This window comes from Delphinapterus leucas, chromosome 10, assembly GCF_059928025.1.
Source record: "Delphinapterus leucas isolate spDelLeu-1000000601 "Yukka" chromosome 10, BTC_Dleu_Yukka2, whole genome shotgun sequence".
Taxonomy (NCBI): Eukaryota; Metazoa; Chordata; class Mammalia; order Artiodactyla; family Monodontidae; genus Delphinapterus; species Delphinapterus leucas.
Window position 1 is genome coordinate 74,866,113 of NC_143138.1, and position 13,892 is coordinate 74,880,004.

Sequence of the window (13,892 nt, forward strand, 5' to 3'; positions counted from 1 at the left end):
GTGAGCTCCCGGTATGGAGTCTGAAGATCTGTGTCTCATACAGCTTAGTTCTGTGCCTTCTTGCAATTTTCTTATCTTCTTTGCATCCTAGTTTCCTCGTCTTGCCTATCTCACAGAGTTGTTATCTCAGGACGTATAAGAACAGTGTACATTAATACATGTGAAAGCACTTTCTAAGACTGGTAAGTGGTTTCCAAATGTTCCTATAAGTTTGAGAATCTTCTGTTAGTGCCTGCAAGAGCCCAAAGAGCAGCACAAAGGCCCAGCAGCATGTGCCAGATCCTGCACATGCCCTAGATACTGAGATCAGTGTCACTTCATGAATATGCCCTTGACAGATTAGATGGGTGAAGAGACTATCATGAAACTTAATTTTAGATGAAGTCTGGCATCCACCAAGACATAGGCTATACCTCGTAAAGCAAAATCTTCACTTTCTTCTTTCTAGAACAATCTGTTCCATGATGCTCGTTCCCAGAATCCTTAGGTTTCAGGCATCTGTCTGGATTTTGGTTTCTTACATTATAAATAAAAAACATACACAGAGAGGTTGTACTTTATTTGAGGGCTATGTCCCTGGAGTCCTTGCATAATTCAAAATTCACCTATTTCAAGGCAAATACCAACAAAAGGTAGGAGGGAGCTTTGTTTACCAGATAAAATGAGTGTCCCCACGTAGGCCTAGTATAAACTCAGTTTACAGTTCACTTGCCTCCTTCAGCTCTGAGATTAAATTGTGTGATTGTCAACAAACTTTATTTTGGGGGAGGGTTAGTGTTGCATTATTTTAAATTTTGCACATGCAGAGAATCTCAACATATTTTATGTCACATTATACTGAATTCACATAATTCAAACCTGCACTCAATGTGGTGGCTCTATAATTTGGTACAGTACTCTAATGACTACACCTTCTATAACGCTCCAAATTTCGGGAGCACATTTGGTTTAAATCAGTAACACATCCACTGTCAAATATATCCTACTTTGCGAATGCATAAGGAGGAGCCAGGTAAAACTGGAATACTGTAGTGTACATTTCTTCTCGACCCATCTATGGAAAATTCTGATTTTAAGAAACCTAGGCACTTGTGTCTGATGACTATGTCTTGCTTTCCCATGAGCCAGCTTCAGGGAATTGCATTAAGAGTTTTATTTTCATGCTAGGCCAATTTCTCCGTTGTGAGATGAGTCTCTCTGGTTTTGGTGAGGGGTGGGTGACCCAAGTCAAGGGAGTAAACCTCACCCCATCAAGAGATTGGTTTGCTTGTTAATTTCATGGAAGGCTTTGTATTGAGGTAAGCAAAAGGCCGATGGGGAAACCTTGCAACCACCTGTAAGAATTTGGGCCACTCACAGCAAACCTTTGAATTCCTCATACTCACATTTGCCATTTAACAGATGCACCAACTGAGGCCTCAGAAAGTCCACTCACCTTCCCAAAGTCACGTAGTGGTGAAGAGGTGAGGCCTGGCCAAGTGTAGAGCTGAATTCTCATCCACAAACAACCCACTTCTCCCTTCAAAGAGAAGCCTTCAAACTATTTTGTAAAGGAGTCCCTGAGACCTCGCCTCTTGTTTTCTCTGGTTCTCATTCCCTACCCATATCTTCTTTTTTTAAAGTTGTTTATATATTTTTTTATTTTTGGCCGCACTGTGTGACTTACAGGATCTTAGCTCCCCAACCAGGGACTGAACCCACGTCTTCGGCAGTGAAAGCACGGAGTCCTAACCACTGGACCATCACGGAATTCCCTCCTACCCATATCTTTTTTTTTTTTTGGTACGCGGGCCTCTCACTGTTGTGGCCTCTCCTGCTGCAGAGCACAGGCTCCAGACGCGCAGGCTCAGTGGCCATGGCTCACGGGCCCAGCCGCTCCGCGGCATGTGGGATCCTCCCGGACCGGGGCACAAACCCGTGTCCCCTGCATCGGCAGGCAGACTCTCAACCACTGCGCCACCAGGGAAGCCCCCTACCCATATCTTTTAATGTTGCATCAACAGTTTTCGGGGCTATACCTACGAAATTCATTTTTTAAAAAATTATTGATTAGGTATTTTGTCAAACAAACCCATAAGCCTTTGAATGAGGTATAGGAAAGTGATACATTTCAAAAAGGTGGCTAAGCACAATAAACTAAAATTTTTAAAAAAGAACAATAGGAAAATTCTTGGATGAACATACAGCTTTCAAGTGGAACGCTTTCTAGTATGGAATTACGTGAGCGTGGCATAGATGAATCATGTAGCCATTTTCTAATTTCCCTGCCTGTATCTTTTGTTCTACTTGGAATGTCTCCTCCAAGTTTGTTCACTCCTATTCTTTTTTTGTGTGTGTATAGGTTTCAGTGTGACTTTGCCTAACATGGCACTGGGGGGGCTTAATAAATGAAGCTACTGCTTCTTATTCTTGATTATTCATGATATTGCAGGTCTGGGTCTTATCAATTCTTAAAATAAACATCATCTCTTGCAACGGTCTGGAGCCTCATGGACTGCAAAGTACATTCTGCCTATCTGATTCCACTCAACCCTCACAGTTGTCTTCTGGCTTAGACAGAATGGATAAGTAGCTTGAACTGCAAGCTGCTTTGCAGCTTGCCAGGGCAGGAGAGCTGGAATCCATCCCCTGTCACTTGATTCTCTGCTCTTTGTTCTTTCCCTTTGGCCGCACAGCTTCTCCCTAGGGTCACTCATCAGGCACCATCCACTTCTCCCTGCTTGGGGTCTGTACTGAGGGCCTTGCACATCCACATAAGGATGCGATCTGTAGTAGCATTTCAGCAACTACCATCACAGGCAACGCCTGCTCTTCCCCTGACAGTGTAATTATTCGTGCCTCAATTATCTTCTCCAACCCAAGCCTAGTGTCCAAATGGTGACTCATTTAAATCTAGGCCTCAGGCACAGTCAGTAGGATGGGCACTATCTTTCCATAGTGCCTCCACCTCTTTCAACTTGTTAACTCACTGCTCTAGCAGAGCGGCCTCGTACCGCCTCCTTCCCAGAACTAGCTGCCAGCAACGCACGCAGGCTCTGCCGTAATTAAGTATTGATTTCACGTACTGCGTTTGTATGGAGGAAGCTCATCTCATTTGAGGGCTGCAGTTATCTGTCAGTAGAGGAAAATGTGTGATTATCAGTGGGTATCCTATGGCTATCTATGACGAACTGTAACCTCTAATCCATCTAGCTGCAGTGACATTATGGTACGCCATGCAAGAGTGGGTTGTTTTTCTTAACATGACGTCTGCTGCTGTTGGCCTGCTTTTGTGCCCAGAAATAGCTGCACAGATTCTTCATTGCAACTCCTTTTTAGTTCCAATTTGGTCCTGCTGGAAAGGAGACCAGCAAAGTCCATTTACTATAATGTAATGTAGCTGTGACTTCAAATAAATGGAGCACCAGGTATTATTTGTTTTCTGCTTTCTCTGTAGCAGTCATACCTCCTGGCATTTTTTTGGTAACCTTGCTATTCTCTGGAGAACAAGACAAGAAATTTTGGTTGGAAACAAACTTCACATCATTAACATCTTCAGGAGATGCTGTTGGGTTCTTGAGCCCCCCATCACCTTTACGTGGCATTCACGGACCCCGGGCTGAGTTGAGATTGCTCTGTTTTGTAAATTCGATGAGGCAGGTATATTGCAGGGAGCACCCCTTATGCTCACTGCAGGAATGAGAGCCTGAAGAGCTAGGAACTAAGTCTCTCTTCATTGTGTGATGTCTCTTTCCATTTGACAGCTTCATCTCCACCGAGCCACTGGCTGTCTTGATTGGGAGCTTTTTCCCATCAGTGGAACAGAAGTTTCTAAATAAAGATGTGAGCTGTTTGTGTAAGTGTCTTTGCCTGTTTGGAGTTTTCCATCATGAGGTGGGAAATTGGATGGAATAGCCTACGTGGGTAGTGACTTTGTTTTCCATCCTTGCTCAAAATATCGGCCTGGAGTATCAGGAGACGAGCCAATTAAAAACTGTTGTTTCTAGTGCTAGTCTTCTCTCCCTGAGCAGCGGTTTTATCTCCTGCCCTGTGCTACCTAAAGTTACTTCCATTAGGTGTTTCTTTCTTGCTGCCATATGAAGTGATTATAAATAACACCGTAGACAGACTGGTGTTAGAGGGAAGCGTTTCCAGTCGTGTGCACCGTTGTGAGTTATGTCTTTGAAGCTCACACTGAGCTCCTCCAGCTCCATTTTAAGTGTCACATTATCACAGCCCAGTCGCCTGGTCAAGTTAAGAGTACTGAGCTAGGGAATGCCCATAAATGCCCATCACACTGTAGAGGTGTCAACTGCATCTTAACTATGTCACTCAGAAATCTGGTGAATGAGCCAGAAACAAAAGTATAAAATATGATAACTTTCTTTGAATGTCCTCCTCTCATATATTTCAGCATTTAGGGATCATATTGACAATAATATTGCACAGATCATGAATGCTACTTTTGGTAGTTTTCGGTAGGGAATGGAGGAGAAGATTTGGGCTTTGGGGTCAGAGGGATCTGGGTTCTGATTTCACAGCTTTTTGATACAGGAAAGATATGCCCTCAGAGCTTCCATCTTTTCGTCTAAATAATGTGAACATAACAAGGATCTTGCAGGTCATGGAGACTGAGTAGGCAGTACCACAAAATCAGCTAGCTCAGTGCCTGACGCATAGTAGCCTGAGGCATCCTGCCATCCATCACACCACCTAGTGCACTGGGCACATGTCATTCTGAGTTAATTATAGATCTGACTGTATAGACCTTTTCCCAAAGTTCAGTTGTGTTTCTTTCATACAACCATTTGAACTGTCTACAGAGTGTTTCTGAGACAATACTAGACCATACCTGGAGTATTAGAAAATGTCCTGAGTGATAGTTCGAAAGGGCCCATCCAGAGATGAGTGATGAGGTTGGTGAGAATGCTTCAGAATCATCTGGGCACATGCTAAATGTGGGCAGATTCTAGGGCCCCACTCCTTAGAATCTGATTTGGTAGGTTTGAATGAGGGGTCCCTGCAATTTGCTTGACTAATGTGCTCCTCAGATGATGATAATGTTTGGGCCACACCTAAAGGAATACTTCTGCAAACATGTCAACAGAAGAACCAGTGGACATCTGAGATTATCAGCTGGGAAAGGACCACTCAAGGGGGATGAAACAGAAGCCTTCCAAATGTGTTATGGACATTTAGCCTTGCTAAATATGTGTTATGGACATGATGTGATTTGTTCTGGAGCCCTAAGGGTCACAACAGAACCTCATGGGTAGAAATTCAAGGGAAGAAAATTTCAGCTTAATATAGCTATTTTCTAAAGATTAAAGCTATCTAAGGGTGGAATATATAGCCTCCAGGAGTAATGAGCCCTCTAGCTCTGGAGGAATTCAAGTTTGTCTATCTGCATGGCCTCTGGGAATTTTACATAGAAGAAATTAGCTCATGCTCTTATTCTCAATGGTACTTAATTACTTTTATTGTAATTGTTTACCTATGGGTCTAGTGCACTGAACTCTCACAAGTGTTTATTAACCATCTACCTGGTGCCTGATTCTGTGAAGATGAAGCACAAAAGTGCTGCATGAATCCAAGTGAAGGCGTGATCTTAGCAGATGCTCTTGTCAGGCAAAGAGAAGGAGCTGGGCTTCCGTTTCTGTATGGGAGAAGGTAATACTCATACTGGCAATGAGAAGGCGGTGGTGAGGGTGAGATTACCCATTGGGAAAAGTGGGGAGGGGTAGTTTTGCTTTGAGAAGAAAAGTTCTTTCACACCAGCATTTAACACATTAATTAAGTAAAGCTTTCATTTTCTTCCAAATGGGTATCCATTTTTCTACCTTTCTCTTCAGAACTATGAAGTTCCAGTTGTCTCCTGGAAATAAACAGAGTCATTAAACACTTACTTTTCTTGGCTCCACATGTGTCTTTCCTTCTCCCTTTAAATTTGTGGTCACCATTAATGTATATAAGATGTGCTCTCCCTTTTTTTCAGAAACTGTTCAGACAATGTCCTCTTCCTCATACTCTCCCAAGAGGAGAAAAGAACGATCCTTAATGGCAAATGGCCGGTGCAGTGAAGTAACACCAAGAGCTGGCTTCACACTCAGGAGAGAACCCTGCTCCTCCTTCTTGTGGAATATGTTCCCCTTTTGATTTTCTACAAACTTGTATGAGGAACTGTTGGTTTTTAAAAAATATATTTATTTATTTTATTTGGCTGCATCGGGTCTTAGTTGCGGCACACACGATCTTTGTTAAGGCATGCGGGATCTTTTCGTTATGGCGCGCGGTCTGCAGGTTTCTCTCTAGTTGTGGCGTGTAGGCTCCAGGCCGCGTGGGCTCTGTAGTTTGCAGCATGCGGGCTCTCTTGTTGAGGTGCGCGAGCTCAGTAGTTGTGGCGCGTGGGCTTAGTTGCTCTGCGGCATGTGGGATCTTAGTTCCCCAACCAGGGATCACACCTGTGTCCCCTGAACTGGAAGGCGATTCTTTACCATTGGACCACCAGGGAAGTCCCAGGAATTGTTGTTTGAATCAAGCAGGAGACACTGAATAGTTTCTCTCTTTCTAGGATTTCAAAATAATAGCACCATATTCTAGAGTCTAGACTCCTTTTCTGTTTTAAGGCTAGGAGCCAATTACTGACACCAAGATGGCATTAGATGTTTTTAGAGTTGGGTCATCTAGGTGACATTTTGTTAAAAGTGTATGTACATGGGCCAATTATTAGACCTACCGAGTTTTATGATTAGCTGCCCTTAGAAACCTTGTTAAACCACATGTGCAGGTTCATGTGAAATGGTTACTGAATTTGATTGTTCTTTGTTGTACCTCCTCTCCCTCCTTCCTTGATAGCTGCTATTTATTTGGTATTTTAAAATATTTCCTCTTGTTGACTTATAGATCCATCTACCAAAAAGTCATAAGGATACCTTGATCTATAAATGTTCAGAGTTTCTTAAAATCCTAATACAGAGTGAGACTGTCTAAAAGTTCTAGTTTGGGAAGTTGCCATCAGCAGCAGATTTTGCTGAATACTACTCTATGTGTTTAATAATAAGGTTTTCTTTTTCTATAAACTACTTCTTGTGGAACTGTTCTCTCCGATGCTGAGGTTACAGAAAAATATCATTTCTCTGTCACTGTTGGTGTTCTTCAGGCCCTCAATTTAAAATGGATGTGCTTTTAGAAACCTAGGTGGTTATCTACATCAGAAAAATACCTTATCCTGGGCCCCATCGGGTGATTTGGACAAAGCAATGCAATTTAGATGGGGGAAATGGTATGTATTACATTTTATAAGAGCCAGCTTCCAGTAATAACCACCTGACCCTTGTGATCCTATGTTTTCAATTTTCCTGTTAAAGAATGCAACAAGCAAAGTTGCCAAAGCATATTTTTCTGTCAACTGTTCACTGATTTGTGAGATGCTGGGCCGATTTTCCATTTTCAGCGTTAGAAGACAGGAACATCAAACACTTACTTTTCTCTTAAAGTAACTTCTCATGCAACTGTCTCAGGGCATACACTAAACTCTGGGTTTGTATTTGAAAAGAAAGCCCCTATGTATGAGTGCAGAGAAATGGTGGCATGCTTTTAACCTTGATTCTAGGCTTTTGTTTTGCTTTGGTCTTTTTGATTCGGATATGAGCTCAGTATCTGCTAATTAAAAGAATAAAAATAGCAGCCTATTGCTAATACCAAAATACATTTACTGAGTGCCTACCTTGTAGATATTCCTTTGCTAGGCTTTATTCTGGGACATCTTATACAACATATCTTATTTAAAAGACTGATTAATGAAGTAGCAGTTTGGAAATCCCTGGTGGGAAGTAGCTGTGCTATTCAGTATAGCTTCCCCAACTGCCATGCATGGCATCAACCTGAGGATGTCTGTGTATTAAGATGAGCAATAAAAAAATCATTTCTAGGAAGTGCCCTGTGTCTTTGTACAATTTCCTGGCCTCTAGGGAAGGAAGTCCAGATAACTTGAATGTTACTTGGCTTGGTAGAGATGTTGAAGTGGGGCTTCCCTGGTGGTGCAGTGGTTGAGAGTCCCCCTGCCGATGCAGGGGACACGGGTTCATGCCCCAGTCCGGGAAGATCCCACATGCTGCGGAGCGGCTGGGCCCATGAGCCATGGCCGCTGAGCCTGCGCGTCCGGAGCCTGTGCTGCGCAGCAGGAGAGGCCACAACAGTGAGAGGCCCGCGTACCGCAAAAAAAAAAAAAAAAAAAAAATGTTGAAGTGAATCATGATCACTATTGCTGCCTTCTCTTCCTTTTCTTTTCTCTAAATCAAAAAGCAGTTTAACATTAGCATAGTTGTATTAGTTCTCTGTTGTTGCATAGCAAGTTACCCCCAAACTTAGCAGCTTAAAACAACCAACATTTATTATCTCCTAGTTTCTGAGGGCCAGGGATTCAGGAGTGGCATGGCTTGGTAGTTCTGGCTCAGGGTCTCTCATGAGGTTATGGTTAGGAGGGCAGTAGGGCTGCAGTGATCTGAAGGCCAACAACTGGAAAGACTGAAAGACTTTGAAAGATCTGAAAGACTAGGACTAGAAGATGCACTTCCAAGAAGGGCCACTTACTTGGCTCTTGGCAGGAGACCTCACTTCCTTTCTATGTGGGCCTTTCTACAATGTCCTTGGGATGAGGCAGCTGGCTCTCCCCAGAGCGAGTGATCTGAGAGCGAGAGCGAGAGCGAGAGAGAGAGAGAGAGAGAGAGAGAGAGAGAGAACAAACAGGAAACCACAGTGGTGTGTTTTTTTTAACATTTTATTTTATATTGAAGTATTGGAATATAGTTGATTAACAATGTTGTGTTAGTTTCAGGTGTACAGCAAAGTGATTCAGTTATACATATACATGTATCTATTCTTTTTCAAATTCTTTTCCCATTTAGGTTGTTACATAATATTGAGCAGAGTTCCCTGTGCTATACAGTAGGTCCCTGTTGGATATGTCATTGTAGTTTGGATTTGCATTTCTCTAATAATCAGAGATGTTGAACATCTTTTCATGTGCCTCTTGGCCATCTTTATGTCTTCTTTGGAAAAATGTGTATTTAGGTCTTCTGCCCATTTTTGGATTGGGTTGTTTGTTTTTATGATATTAAGGCACATGAGCTGTTTGTAAATTTTGGAGACTAATCCCTTGTTGGTTGCACTGTTTGCGGATATTTTCTCCCATTCTGTGGGTTGTCTTTTCATTCTGTTTATGGTTTCCTTTGCTGTGCAAAAGCTTTTGAGTTTAATTGGGTCTCATTTGCTTATTTTTGTTTTTGTTTCCATTATTCTGGGAGACAGATTGAAAAAGATATTGCTACGATTTATGTCAGAGTGTTCTGCCTATGTTTTCCTCTAAGAGTTTTATAGTGTCCAGTCTTAACATTTAGGTCTTTAATCAATTTTGAGTTTATTTTTGAGTATAGTGTTAAAGAGTGTTCTAATTTCATTTTTTTTACATGTAGCTGTCCAGTTTTCCCAGCACCATTTATTGAAGAGACTGTCTTTCCCCCATTGTATAGTTTTGCCTCCTTTGTCGTGGATTAATTGACCATAGGTGCATGGGTTTATTTCTGAGCTTTCTATCCTGTTTCACTGATCTATAGTTCTGTTTTTGTGCCAGTACCATACTGTTTTGATGACTATACCTTTGTAGTATAGTCTGAAGTCAGGGAGCCTCGTTCCTCCAGCTCCATTTTTCTTTCTCAGGATTGCTTTGGCTATTCAGGGACTTTTGTGTCTCCATACAAATTTTAAGATTTTTTGTTCTAGTTCTGTGAAAAATGCCATTGGTAATTCGATAGGGATTGCATTGAATCTGTAGATTGCCTTGGGTAGTATAGTCATTTTGACAATATTGATTCTTCAAATCCAAGAACATGATACATCTTTTCATCTGTTTGTGTCCTCTTTGATTTCTTTCATCAGCATCGTATAGTTTTTGAAGTACAGTTGCATTTCTATACACTAACAACAAAAAATCAGAAAGAAAAATTAAAGAAACTGTCCCATTTACCATCACATCAAAAAGAATAAAATACCTAGGAATAAACCCACAGTGACTTTTATGCATTAGTCTCCAAAGTCACTCAAATGTCACTTTCTCTTTATTCTATCTGTTAGAAGTGAGTCACTAATTCCATCGCACATTCAAGGGGAGGAGAATTAGACTCCAACTCTTAAAGGGAAGAGTATCAAAACTTTGGGAAAATGCATTCAAACTACCACAGTTGTACTTGTCATTTAAAGTTTACAAAGAGTTTCCAAACATTGTTCCTTCAAAAGAGTTGACAATGGCAGTAGTGCCTTTCTCGGCTATCACTAAGGTGCAGCGCCTCTTGCTGTAGAAGAGCTGTAATATATTATCAGCCTTTTGCATAACTCTCTGCTTCTAACTCCTATCCTATGGCATTCTGGCCAGAATTTGTATTAGCCAGTGGAGAAATCATAATGTGCTGAGACATTTTGCTGTGCTCAAACAGAGTACTTCCCTGTGGTTTTAAGATTTTCCATCATCCTGTTTTCCTTATCATGAGGATGGTATCACTGAAGAGCCAGTATGAGTGGACTGACTGATTCATTTCATGAGCACTGAAGAGAGAGAGGAGCATCTCTCTAAATTTGTGGTTCTCCTTGGTAAGACAAATTTAAATAAATCACATGTTCATAAAGAAAGCTTAGAAAAGACCATCACAGTATACTGGAGTAGATTTTATATTTATTAATAGTAATAAAGCCATTTTTATATTCACCTCTTGAGAAACATTAAGTGTTCTAAGATACTAACTTAGGAACCTGTTAATGAGAAAGATGCTGGTTTGGAATGGGTTTTTTTTTTTTTTTTTTTTTTGGCGCTGTTGTTCTTTTTAATCTTTTATATTAACATAAAGTAAATAACCAGTTTTGGTATGCATATCTATGAATTATAACACATGTATAAATTCTTATAACCACTAACACAATCAAAATGCCATACAATTCCATCACCCCCCAAAATCTCCCTCTTGTTATCCCTTCATAGTCACATCTAACTCCACCCATAAATTATTTCAATCTCTGACCTTTTCTCCATCACCATAGTTTTGTCTGAAAGTGCCGTGTAAATGGATTCATATATAGGATCTGATCTTTGAGACTAAGTTCTTTCATTCAACACAGTGCTTTTGCAGTTCATCCAAGGTGCTGTCTCAATAGTTTATTCCTTCTATTGTTAAGTGGTATTCCATTGTATGGATGTACCAGTTCGTTTATACATTCATCTGCTGAAGGACATTTGAGTTTTTTCTGGCTTTTGGCAATTATGAGTATGCATTTATGCACAAGTGTTTTAGTGGACATAAATTTTCATTTCCCTAGGGTAAATACGTAGGAGTGGGATTAGTGCATGACGTGATAATTGAATATGTAATTTTATAAAAACTGTCAAACTGTTTTCAATAGTAGTTGTACCATTTTGCACTCCCACCAGCAATGTATGAGAATTCCAGCTGCTTCACATGATCACCATCACTTGGAATTATCTGAATTTTTATTTAGTCATTCTGTTAACTGTATAGTGGTATCTCACTAAGTTTTTTTAAATTTGCATTTCCCTAATGTCTAATGATAGTGAACATCTTTTCAATAAAAGATGTTTGTCCTCTGTATATCCTCTTGATGAAGTGTCTGTTCAAGTCTTGTTTATTTTTAAATGGGTTATTTTCTTACTGTTGTGTTTTGTGAGTTCTTTTTATATTGTGTTCTTGTTATACCTAATAATCCTTCACCTAAATCCAGGTCAAGAATATTTTTCCTATGCTTTCTTTTAAAAGTTGTATATTTTACATTTAGAACTATGATACATTTTAGTTAAATTTTGCATAATATATGAGGTTTAGATTGGAGATTATCCTTATCTATCTATCTATCTATCTTATGTATAATGAATTGTCCCAACACCATTTGTTGAAAAGACTATGCTTTCTCCATTGAACTGCCTGTGCACCTTTGCCAAAAATCAACTGGCCATATTTATGTTGGTCTATTTTTGGACTCTCAATTCTGTTGAGATTTTTTTTCTGGTTCTTCATATGCTGAGTAATATTGTATCACATCCTGGCCATTTTGAATCTAATGTTATGAGACCATGGGTCTCGTTTAAACCCTATAAAGAATACTGATAGGTTTTATTCTAGCAGGCTTTTGAACTGGTTAGGTTCAGGTCACTCATTTCAACCAGCCTTCTAGAGATTGTGGTTTCAATGCTGAGTCCATTTTTGAAGACTTTGTAATGATCTGGATGGCACCACCCAGCAGACCATTCGATACCTGGGTGGTTGACTGTGATATATTGTCTAGGGTCAGATCTATGCATGAGCTGCTTGGGTAAGTCCGAAATTCAAAAACAGCTGGATTTATTCTCCCAAGCTCCTTATCCATACATGTTCTCCCAGTATTTTATTGTTCCATAAAACTTCCTTTCATCTGTGGTCAGTCAGTGGTACAGATCATATAGGAAAGGCAAGAGAAACATCTGAATCTTTACCTTTATTTGCTAGTTTTCAAAATAATGGATTAGTGTACCAGTATCCTCCAATGATGACCTATTAGAGTTTTTCTTTCTTTTTAAAGAATCGTTTTGATCTCATGGATTTAAACATATTTGATCTGTTTAGATCCATTGCAATTATTAACCTTATGGATGAGTACAAATTTAGTAGAGAACCCTTTCTGACCATTTGACTGCCTTGATAAACCATGCATTTGGCCAAGTCACTTGTCTGAACTATAGTGAGAACAGATGATGATAAATCAGTAAGACTCCCGGAAGACTGATCCTTTCCTTAAGGACCCATTACCATTACTGGCCAGCAAGTATTCAGGAATGAAGTACAGTGTCATCCATCCATTCATTTTTAATTATTTGCTCACTCATTGAACCAACAAACATTTATTGAATGCATACCATGTGCCAGCCTCTGTGTTAGGCACAGGGATCTCAATAGCAAGTAGAAATAGGCATGTTCCCTGCCCTCAGGGAGATTACATTCTAGTCAGGGAATTAGAGACATTGGTGAGATAATTGCACAAACACACGTTAAATTGTGATGTGTCAGGGACTAAAAAAGATAACTTTTTTTTTTTTTTTTTGCGGTACGCGGGCCTCTCACTGTTGTGGCCTCTCCCGTTGCAGAGCACAGGCTCCGGACGCGCAGGCTCAACGGCCATGGCTCACGGGCCTAGCCGCTCCGCGGCATGTGGGATCTTCCCGGACCGGGGCACGAACCCGTGTCCCCTGCATCGGCAGGCAGACTCTCAACCACTGCGCCACCAGGAAAGCCCTAAAAAAGATAACTTTGAGGAGGAGGTATGAAAGTGAGCAGTAGAATCGGTCTCTTCTGGAAGGTCAGGGAAGGTCTCCCTTAGAGAAGATAACTTGTCTGACATCTGAGGGAGGGGAAGAGGCTGACCAAGCAAAAGGAGGAGGGCGTGACAGTAAATGTAATCTTGAATACTTATATATTATAATCTCTCCCTGTTGATCCTGTTTATATGTTATAATCCGGCCCCATGCAGACTGTAATCCTCCTAAGCCTAGATTGAAAAAAACATATATTTTGAAGGCTTCCATTGCTGTTTAAACAAATTTTTGTCCCTCACTTACATTTCCCTCTCCAACAAATCCCACTAACCTCTTCTGGCCGTCAAGTTGAGCATACACAATAGGCTATTTGGACAAATAAACAAACATAGATTTTCTATTCACTCCCTATGAAAGAAAACTCCATCTAGAGGATCTTATAAAGATTCCTTGTCCTTTCCCTGATTTTTCTTTGGAAGACTGTTGATTTCCTTCAAGAAGAGTTCAGGAGCACTTAATTATCTGCAGGACAAGTTGAATCCCATCTCCAAACTCAGTTTTGATT

At 40.6% G+C, this 13,892-nt stretch overlaps 1 pseudogene; it reads right to left on the reverse strand.

Annotated features, from left to right (window-relative positions):
• Positions 1-5,981: 5,981 nt before the first annotated feature.
• On the reverse strand, positions 5,982-6,159 carry LOC115803168 (small nucleolar RNA U3; annotated as a pseudogene).
• Between the last annotated feature and the right edge of the window lie 7,733 nt (positions 6,160-13,892).